The sequence below is a fragment of the Momordica charantia genome, assembly GCF_013281855.1.
Source record: "Momordica charantia cultivar OHB3-1 chromosome 2 unlocalized genomic scaffold, Mcharantia_2.0 BLBB01000002.1, whole genome shotgun sequence".
NCBI classification, from domain to species: Eukaryota; Viridiplantae; Streptophyta; class Magnoliopsida; order Cucurbitales; family Cucurbitaceae; genus Momordica; species Momordica charantia.
Window position 1 is genome coordinate 12754267 of NW_028275160.1, and position 10214 is coordinate 12764480.

The window sequence follows — 10214 nt, forward strand, 5'->3', positions numbered from 1 at the left end:
GAAGAAACCCTCACGTGGCAATCAACCATGATTCGGTTTACGGCACCGCGACAAGCCCCACATGGTGCTAGCGGATCCAGTGCACCCGAACCCACTGAGTCCAAGAAAACTGTTCAAATGAAGACTGAGAAGCAGGTGGCCATGAAAATCGAGGTATGTTATTCTACACATTTTTCTAAACGTAACTAACTATGTATGTAAAAAATGGTTCTTGTGTTCTGTAGGTTCCAAATGTCGCCGAACCAAGAAGGATGCAGCGTAAGCGGACGGAAACGAAACCCTTCATTCTGGATCACACGGGTTGGAAAAAGAAGAAACAGCAGGTGGACCTGAAGCTGGTACCTGCTAGCCGGGTAAGCCATTTCGTCCTTGTTAAATTATTTTTCCTATTGTATTTAGATTAGGGTTTTCTTGTTCTAGTAGGTAAGTGTTTTCCTTATCCTAATAGGCAAGAATTTCGTTTTAGTTTCTTTTTTGTGACAACTATTTATAGTCTTGTATCAATCCTTTGAAAGAATATACAAGAGAATTATTTTTTTATAATTGACATGGTATCAGAGCCAAGTTTCCTCTAAAAATTTTTGTGGGAATTAGGGTTTTGTGTCCATTAGGATTTTACCCATTAGGGTTTGAAGTTTTGAACACTTTTTGCAAGTGTTCATTGTACCCAACCCACTGCAGTACCGCCGCCAACGCCGCTGCCGCCTCGACCGCGGCCGCCGACAGCCGCCGTTTGTTGATTCGCGTGGCTGCTAGGGTTGTTGTCGTAAAGGGTGGCTGCTACGGTTTTAAAAGGGAAATCTAAACATTTGTTGGATTGGTTCACGATTTCTGGTTCGGCTTGGTTCAGCTTCTAACATCTGTTCAGCTTAGCCTCGGTTCAATCATTTTTGGTCGGGTTCTACTTGATTTGGTCCGGTTCAGCAGCTTCACTCCATCTATCTCAAGTTATTTGCTTAACTTTTCTCTAATCAAAGTCCACGGATTCCACCAAAACTTCCAAAGAAACTATCATGGAAGAAACTAATAAATCTTCTACAGGAGACCTACAATACATCCATCCTAGTTATAGATTGGATGGAAAAAATTATTTAAAATGGTCTCAACTTTTTCGAACTTTCTTGAAAGGAAAAGGAAAATTGAACCACATTATTGGGGAAGGACCTAAACCGAAAGATCCAAAGTTCGATGCATGGGATGAAAAAGATTCAATGATCATGTCTTGGTTATGGAATTCAATGACTCCTACTGTTAGTGATACATGTATGTTTCTTAAGACTGCAAAGGACATATGAGAAACAACGAAGCAAACTTATTCCAAAGTAAAAGATGATGCACAAATATCTGATATCAAAACTCGTATCTTTGGAACAAAACAAAGTAATCGAACAGTGACAGAATATTCTACAATTCTTCAAAGTTTGTGGCAAGAACTGGATCATTATCAATGCATTGATATGAAATGTACTGATGATGCTGCTACTCTAAAAAAGTTTGTTGAAAAAGATCGAATTTATACGTTTCTTGCTGGTCTCAATGTAGAATTTGATGCTGTTCGAATACAAATTTTGGGCAAAGATCTCTCATCTCTGAATGAAGTTATTGGCATTATTAGAAGTGAAGAATCTCGCCGTAGTATTATGCTGGAATCACAGACAGAAGGATCGGTCATGAAAACAGGAGGTACTAAAATGACTAATGAAGAGCAACGTATAGGAGCTAACAATTGGGATGTAGGAAAAATAGGAAATAAAGACCGTGTAGTATGCACTTATTGCAAGAAACCAAGGCACACCAAGGATAAATGTTGGAAGCTACATGGAAAACCTGAAAACTATCAGAATTCGAATCCCAAGAATTGGTCAAATAAAGGTAATGCAAATAGAGGAAATTTATATGGAGATTCCACCAGGGTATGAGCAAGCAGGAAATAAAGTGTGTAAATTGAGAAAGGCATTGTATGGATTAAAGCAATCTCCTAGGGCATGGTTTGGTAGATTTTCTCAGGTTATGAGGAAAATGGGCTATAAACAAAGTCAAGGAGATCATACATTGTTTATAAAACATTCTGCTTCAGGGGGAGTAACAGCATTGATTGTTTATGTGGATGATACTATTGTTACTGGCAATGATAATAATGAGCAAGATAAACTAAGAAATTGTTTAATCCAAGAGTTTGAAGTTAAAGAACTGGGAAGACTGAAATATTTTCTTGGGATAGAAGTAGCCTATTCTAAACATGGCGTATTCTTATCACAACAGAAATACGTGATTGACTTACTGTCTGAAACGGGAAAGCTTGGTAGCAAACCAATGGCAACGCCGATTGATCAAAATCATAGATTATGTGCAGCTAAAGAGAGTCCTCCAGTAAATAAGGAAACTTATCAGAGGTTAGTTGGAAAATTAATATATCTTTCTGATACAAGACCAGATATTGCGTATGCTGTACGTGTGGTGAGTCAATTTATGCATAGTCCAAAAGAAGTCCACCTTTAAGCAGTGTATCGTATACTTCACTATTTAAAGAACACTATTGGGAGAGGATTACTATTTAAGGAAAATGATAAACTCAATCTAGAAGTTTATACAGATGCAGATTATGCAGGATCGATAGACGATAGGAAGTCAACTTCTGGCTATTGTACTTTCTTAGGTGGAAACTTAGTAACATGGAGAAGTAAAAAGCAGAATGTAGTTGCAAGATCAAGTTCAGAAGCAGAATTCAGAGCAATGGCATTGGGCATTTGTGAATTACTCTGGATAAAGATTATTTTAGAAGATTTGAAGGTTCCATGGAAAGGGCCTATGAAACTTTATTGTGATAATAAGTCTGTCATCGGTATTGCACATAATCCAGTTCAACATGATAGAACCAAGCATGTTGAAGTCGATAGACACTTCATAAAAGAAAAATTAGACAGCGGCCTCATATGCACTCCATTTGTACTAACAAATAATCAAATAGCAGATATTCTTACAAAAAGATTGAACAACAACAACTTTGAGCATTTGGTTAACAAGCTGGGAATGGACAATATTCATTCACCAGCTGGAGGGGGAGTGTTAAATTATTTTTCCTATTGTATTTAGATTAGGGTTTTCTTGTTCTAGTAGGTAAGTGTTTTCCTTATCCTAATAGGCAAGAATTTCGTTTCAGTTTCTTCTCTTTGACAACTATTTATAGTCTTGTATCAATCCTTTGAAATAATATACAAGAGAATTATTTTTTTATAATTGACAGTCCTAAATACAACCCATTGCATAACATTCATGACAAGTTTACCCAGATGATGCTTTGGGTACGGGACCCTAGGAATGATGACATCAAGTGCCCGTCCACAACATGGAATGTGCACAATGGATATTCCAGTAAATTCTTCATTAACATTCTGAATTCTAAAGAGCAGGTTGAAGATGGGGTAAGTGATACACAACATTGCATAGCTTTAGGCCCATAACTACACTACGTCTCATAAACAATAACGGTTGTATTTGTGATTGCAAGAAGCTGCTGCCATAACATATTTCATCGTGAAGAAGCTCAGTAAGCGGCCGCACCTGTGTGCTCAGAAGTTTGCTGTCATGGACCCACTACAAATGGTAAGATAGCTAGTTCATACACGTACAATATTTACGTTTCGACCAGTCTAATCGTGTGTGACGTTGCTGTTATGCGAAAACTTCTTGTTGCCGAAGGTAGCCCCCTATAAACTGATCAAGGGGAAGATCATCCATGACACAATCCCCACTTGGGATGTGTATAAGGAGTGCATGGAGTCCGTGCTGGGCGGGTGGAAGAATTCATACCAGCTTGGGGGGACGTTGATGTCGTCTACAGCCCACTTCACATAAGAGATCACTGGGTCCTGGTCGCGATAGATACGAACCAATCCGAGATTTTTGTGTACGGCTCATTGCCAGGGCACATTCCCATATCGAAGTTGATAGTGGACCTGCGGTCGTTGAGTCATACCATCCCATCGCTGTTGTATGCATATGGTTTATTGTATGAGGCAAACTGCAAGCTGTAGAGGACTCCGTGGCATGTATTTCGTCCTACGTTCGACACTAGGCAGAATGGTGGAATAGATTGTGGCATTTTTTCATGTAAATTCATAGAGTATCTTGTAATTAGTAATACTTTAGAAACTCTTGTACATTCTGAAGTGTCGGATATTAGGACTCAGTATACCACACAACTTTGGCAATGAATCGTACATTGAATGAACATGCTAAATTTTTTTTATTCATTGCATCATGTAATATTTTTAGGTAATTTTTTGTGTGATTTGTTTGTGGTAGTATGAGTTCAGCAGGCAACTGTATGGCTTTACAGTATTTCTCCATATTATGTACACTGATTTTCTTCTCGATCTCGATCTCGCTCTAACTCGCTCTCGATTTCTTATTTCTCTATCTCGCTCTACCTTGCTCTCGATATGACCTCTCTCGACCGCGCGCTATCTCGATCTCGTTGTTAGAGCGCCTGCTCAAGATCATGCAATCCCTCTCTATTCCTATTTCTCGATCTTGCTCTATCTAGCTCTATCTTGCTCTCGCTGACAATTTTCTTTTCCGACACGTCGTCAGATACATTTAATGTTGTGTGGCTGATTGAACTGCATGGCAGATTGTAATGATACTATGTCATTCACCATTTATTGAGGTGTAATCATGGTGATAAATGCAATGTAAAATTATATTGTAATTGGAATAGAAGATCAACAAAACAACCCAAAGGTCCCCCAGCCCCATTCATTCCTCTCATTACTTCTTCTCCTTGCTCGGTTGGTGAAGCAGCAGAACAAACATTCATTGCACTACTACTTCGTTTATCACACAGTACTGTCTTCTAACCATTAATGCTTATTCCCTCCGTAACTTAACTACACTTGTTGTTGATGAACACATCTTTCACGTTTCGCTATCCCATGACCACTAACGTATTCCGTCCATCTTCCATATACGTTTTAAATACCGTTACTCTTATTTATTGGCCTTGCATTAAGAATGTACGAGGCATAGATTAATGTAGAGGGAGGATGAGACTAATCGAGAGTGAGATTAAATGAGAGTGTGGATTAGCGAGATCGAGAATTGCCAAGGCTTAGCGAGATCGAGAATGAACGAGAGCGAGAATTCTCACAGAACTGCAACACATGCATGTCTGTTAAAAAATCTATGTATTCGCCCACTTCTAATGTTGTCTTTACATGTCGTATTATTTGCAAGATGGAGATTGGGAAGAGTTCATAAGATTCCGTGGTATGTGGGATGACAACACAAATTCGTATGTTGGTGGTGAGCTAAAAGGAATAATTGTCCCACTTACGGTGACGTAGAATGAACTGAAAGATCGCTTATATAGAGTGACGAAAGTCAGCCAGACATAGTACAACTTGATAATTAGGGTACCATACAACTTGGAATGCGCTTCACCGTCGATGTTCGTAATGGGTGACAATGACCTCTGATTTGCATTACTCCAGGAACAGGTTTCTAAAGTCCCACTGTTTGTATCAACCGTCCTTCGTGAAAGCATCCAGGTACTGTTTTCCACATCGAGAATGAAGATCCCTTAACTTCGAATACATGTTCATGCCCGTGGGTGCCAGCATTAGAGGGTTTTAGACAATCACAAGGAGTGTTATTATGGTTGATAGCACATATTTGAGGGGGAAGTTCAAAGGAGTGCTACTAATAGGTGTGGCCATGGACGAAAATAATCAAATATACCCACTTGCATTCGCGATTGAAGACAACGAAAATAATCAAATATGCGTATCGGAAGTCACATGTCACGTACTACTGGAACTAGATACTATAGTTGGAAGTGATTCATTGACCGAATACTTATAAGAAATTGGGATAGAACGGTGGGCTCGATGCTACCAAGTTGGTAGAAGGTATGAAAACATGACGATGAACAGCGCTGAGTCAGTGAATGTCGTTCTTCGAGAGGCTAGAAAGTTATCGGTCACTAAGATTGTCGAGTTCATCCGCGACTGGCTCCAAAGATGGCTCCACAAAAGAAGAACTTACTGGTCTACCTAAAACACCTCTCATTCAAACTACGAAGAGAAGCGACAAGAACTACAGTTTGAGAAGTCCCGTCGCTACACAGTCAAACAAGTATACTGGTGCATGTTTCATGTTGATGACGGTGGCTTGGATGAGACGATTGATTTGAATGACCATACATGTACATGCATAGAGTTCCAGTACATGAATATTCAATGTTTGCACGCAATAGCACCAACGAGGCACAAGAATATAAATTTTCACACATTGATCGATCCATGCTACAGTGTGGACTCCCTAATTGGTGCCTACGCAAAACCAATCTACCGGTAAGCCACATGTCAGAATGGAAAAAGCCGAATGATTCCAGCCTCTTCCCGTCCAACCACCATGATTCATTAAACGAGCTGGCCGACATAGAATGCAATGGATCGCCTCAACCGGTGAGCGCTGTCGTGCAACCAGTATTCTCCATGTGGTACATTGGGTCACAATAGACATTCATGTACTAACCCAATTACGACATCACGGTCATCCACATGTAGAGATGGGGGCAGGATGTAAGTCAATTAGATAGTGCATTGCCTATGTGAGAACACCCAATTTCTGTAGTAATATATTTGTACTTGAAGATTTAGAATTTGTCTCGCTTTCTTGCTCTCGTTGTCTCGCTCGCTCTCTCTCTCTCGCTCTCATTTTCTCCATATATATTTATCGCACAAATATTATAGAATTCTCGCTCTCGCTTTATACATTTCTCCCTTTCTCGCTTTCTCGCTTTCTCTCTCTGTCTAGATGCATGTATCCATAACCAATTAAAAGTGATTAATTAATGCGACGTTTAAAATACCCAACGCTTTTTTCCACTTTTCCAATGCACTAATTACTCTTCCAACCATTGTGATCCTTGACTACACGTTCTACCAAATTAATTAATTTTGTGACTCTTGACGTTCAACTACCATCATCCAACCCCCCTATATATAGATACCACCAAGTACCCAACGACATGCACTTCCAATTGTTTGCTTCTTTAGAATATGAAACATCTTTAATAAGTAAACATTATGTAAACCTCCTACGAGTCAGATAATTCGTCTTCCGACGGAGCAACTAGTCCTATCTCAAATCAACCCTCCTCGATCCCAGAGAACAATGTTCAAGATCCAAGGAACGCTGCTATTCAACAAGCAAGGGAAGAAAACAATCAACTGAGGAGAGATCTGCGTCAAACGCAGCACGAAATGAACAACACGAAGTACAAGTTTGCCCGAGTTGAAGCAACGCAGGACTTACTCGAGGGACTGTTGAAGGAGGAGAAGGGGACCGACTTCGTCTAGAAGACAGAGTTACCCAATTACTGGCCCGTCTACGTGTTCGATCCCGTAATAATAATGTTTAAAATTATATAGTAGCATATGATGTTGTTTTTAAGCTACTAAAAAATTAATTAATGGGATGTCGGTTTACTTAAAATTTCTCCCTTTTTATTATCATTGCTTACTGTTTCTCGTTATTGTATGGTTTTGTATCTCGTTCACGCTCATTCTTCACGATCTCTTTCGTTATCTATTTCGCGTTCTCGCTACCTTCCGATGTACTCCTTTGGGATTCTAAAAAAACTAACATTTTGATGTAACTAATTAACATTTAAAAATAGTTATGATTTGAAAGTGGAATTTGAACTCGACCAAATCGAGTCCATTCGATTGGTCTGAACTTCGAAGAATTGTGTTGATTTTGGTTAAAAAATTACTTTCACCTTATTTGTTCGGTTGTTTATTTTTTTAAAAAATTTTGAAAATTAAAAAAATATATTCTTAAAAGTTTTTTTTTTTGAAATTGCGCTAAAAATTCAAATATATTTTTATAGAATGTAAAAATCATAACCAAAAGATTGTGGAGTGGAAGTATAACTTTATAAATAGAAAACAAAAACAACATAATTATCAAACTAGATGTAAAAAATTGATGTTAGATTATTTTGGGGTCGATTTTGTCAATAAATAATGTGATTCACGCTAATTCTCATTCATGCTTATTCACGATCTCTTTCGTTATTTATTTCACGTTATCGCTGTTTTCTGATGCACCCCTTTAATGAACACAGACCAACCATTAAACGAATTCAAATTTCATGTCCTTTTGTCTCTCTCGATTCGCTTTAACACGCTCTCGATATCGCCCATGTATTATCTTGCTCTCGGTCATCCTCTAACTAGATATCCATCTCGCTTTAACGCGCTAACGATCTTCTTCTTGCCTTCTGACCTTGTCCGTCAGCTTCTCCCTCCATGTATGAAAATCAACAAACCAGTAAACAAAGCACTTATATCAGAACAAGCCCAACGAATCATCTGCAAACAAAGACCTTATGAAGGTAGTACTGTTCTCGAAAAGATCCCGACAAAATACGATAGTGAAAATACCAAAAAAACATGAACATGTCGTGGATAAAAAGTTGGAGTTCAAAAGGATCGAGAGTCGCCGGTAGATGAGAGAAGCAAAGCGGAGAGAGAAACAAACAAACAAATAAATGAGAAAGAGAAAGAAATGGAGTGTTTTCAAATAAGGGCGGAAAAACTAAAAAGTAAAGTAAGGAAGGGCATGGACAGTCATTTGGCAATGTGGACTGTCAGCAAATGCTTAGAAAACTTGTGTTTTGAAAATGGTGATTAGAAAACTAAAATGACTATACAAAACGCCTATTCAGTCAAATTTCTCATATGTTAAGGATTTCACGTTTAAAAAATAAGGGACCAAACAAGGGTTTATAATATAAATAGGCTACTCCTGAATATTAATACTATATTGGTTATTGTAAATTTTGAGAATTTTCTTTTTTGTTTTTATTTCTCATCCTTTGCACTCCTGTTCCGAGTTCGAAGTTGGTCTTGTTGAATTTTTTTTTTATCAATGAAAATTTTATTTCTGGCTAAAAAACCGTATTGCAACCCTTTCTCCCAACATCCTTTTTGTCAAAGATACTCGTGAAGACCATTTGAAGTTTGCATTTTTCTTTGTGGGAACTAATATCTTCATGCTTCCTTATGCAGCAATAATCATTTGGCTGTCCAAATTATCTTTCCCCAACAATTTTTGTCACATAGCTGAAGATGATAAATTAAATTATAAAGATGGTTGCATCTTTTAGTTTATATTAAATAAAAACAAAAAAAGCTTATGTGTTTTGCAGTTCTCTTCCCTCAACATCATTGGCTTAAATAGTCTGAACGTTCATAAAACGTGGACGGTTAGATTTACGGTGTGTTTGGGAGTGACGGTAGAATGAGTAATTTTGCAAAAAGAAATTGTATAATTGATTTTCCTAATTGATTTTCCAAAATCACCATCGAAGTGATTCCTTAATTATCAATTTAAAGTAATTTTAAACTTCCATAAAATAAATTTTTTTTATTTGTCAAACATGATTTTAATATGCAACACAAACATTTTCCTTTCAAGTACACGAGACTTTGTTAGGTACGTTTCTATAAAACCGTGTTTTTCCGACTTGAAATTTGTATTGTTACTTATCATTTATCATCTTTTTTGTCCATAAATCAGTACGTAGTGACATCAATTGTGTGAACGTTCTTGGTGTTTGAGGATCATTGTTAGTAGAGTAAGCCTATTTATAAAATGTAGACTACTTCGGTATTCGTGCAAATATTGGATCCATAATTATTTGCATATTTGCAAAAAAAGAGGTTGCTTCTACAAGGAAAATGGGCTTCGACGACGAAATATTTTTGTCGCTGAAGCTTCATTTTCGTCGCTGATGGTCAACAGCGACGAAAATATTATCGTCGTTAGTGCGTCGCGTAAAAGGCGTCGTCAGTGGATACGCGCGACGAAAAGGCTAGCGTCACTAGTTTTAGTGACGAAAACATAGTTTTCGTTGCTAATATCAGAGACGAAAATGGTTTCGTCGCAGGTACTAGCGACGAAAACGATTTTCGTCGCTGGCACTAGGGACGAAAATCTTTTCGTTGCTGATTTTAAGATAATTTATTTTTGTCGCTGGAATGCTATTGTGACGCAATATTTTCGTAGCTGTTTATTTATTATATATATTTTTTTACTTGTACGTTTTTTTTCTTTCTTATGGTGACATTATACGATTTCGTCGCTAAATACAACGACATTTTCATTATTTCATCGCCAAATAAAAACTAAACTTCAATATT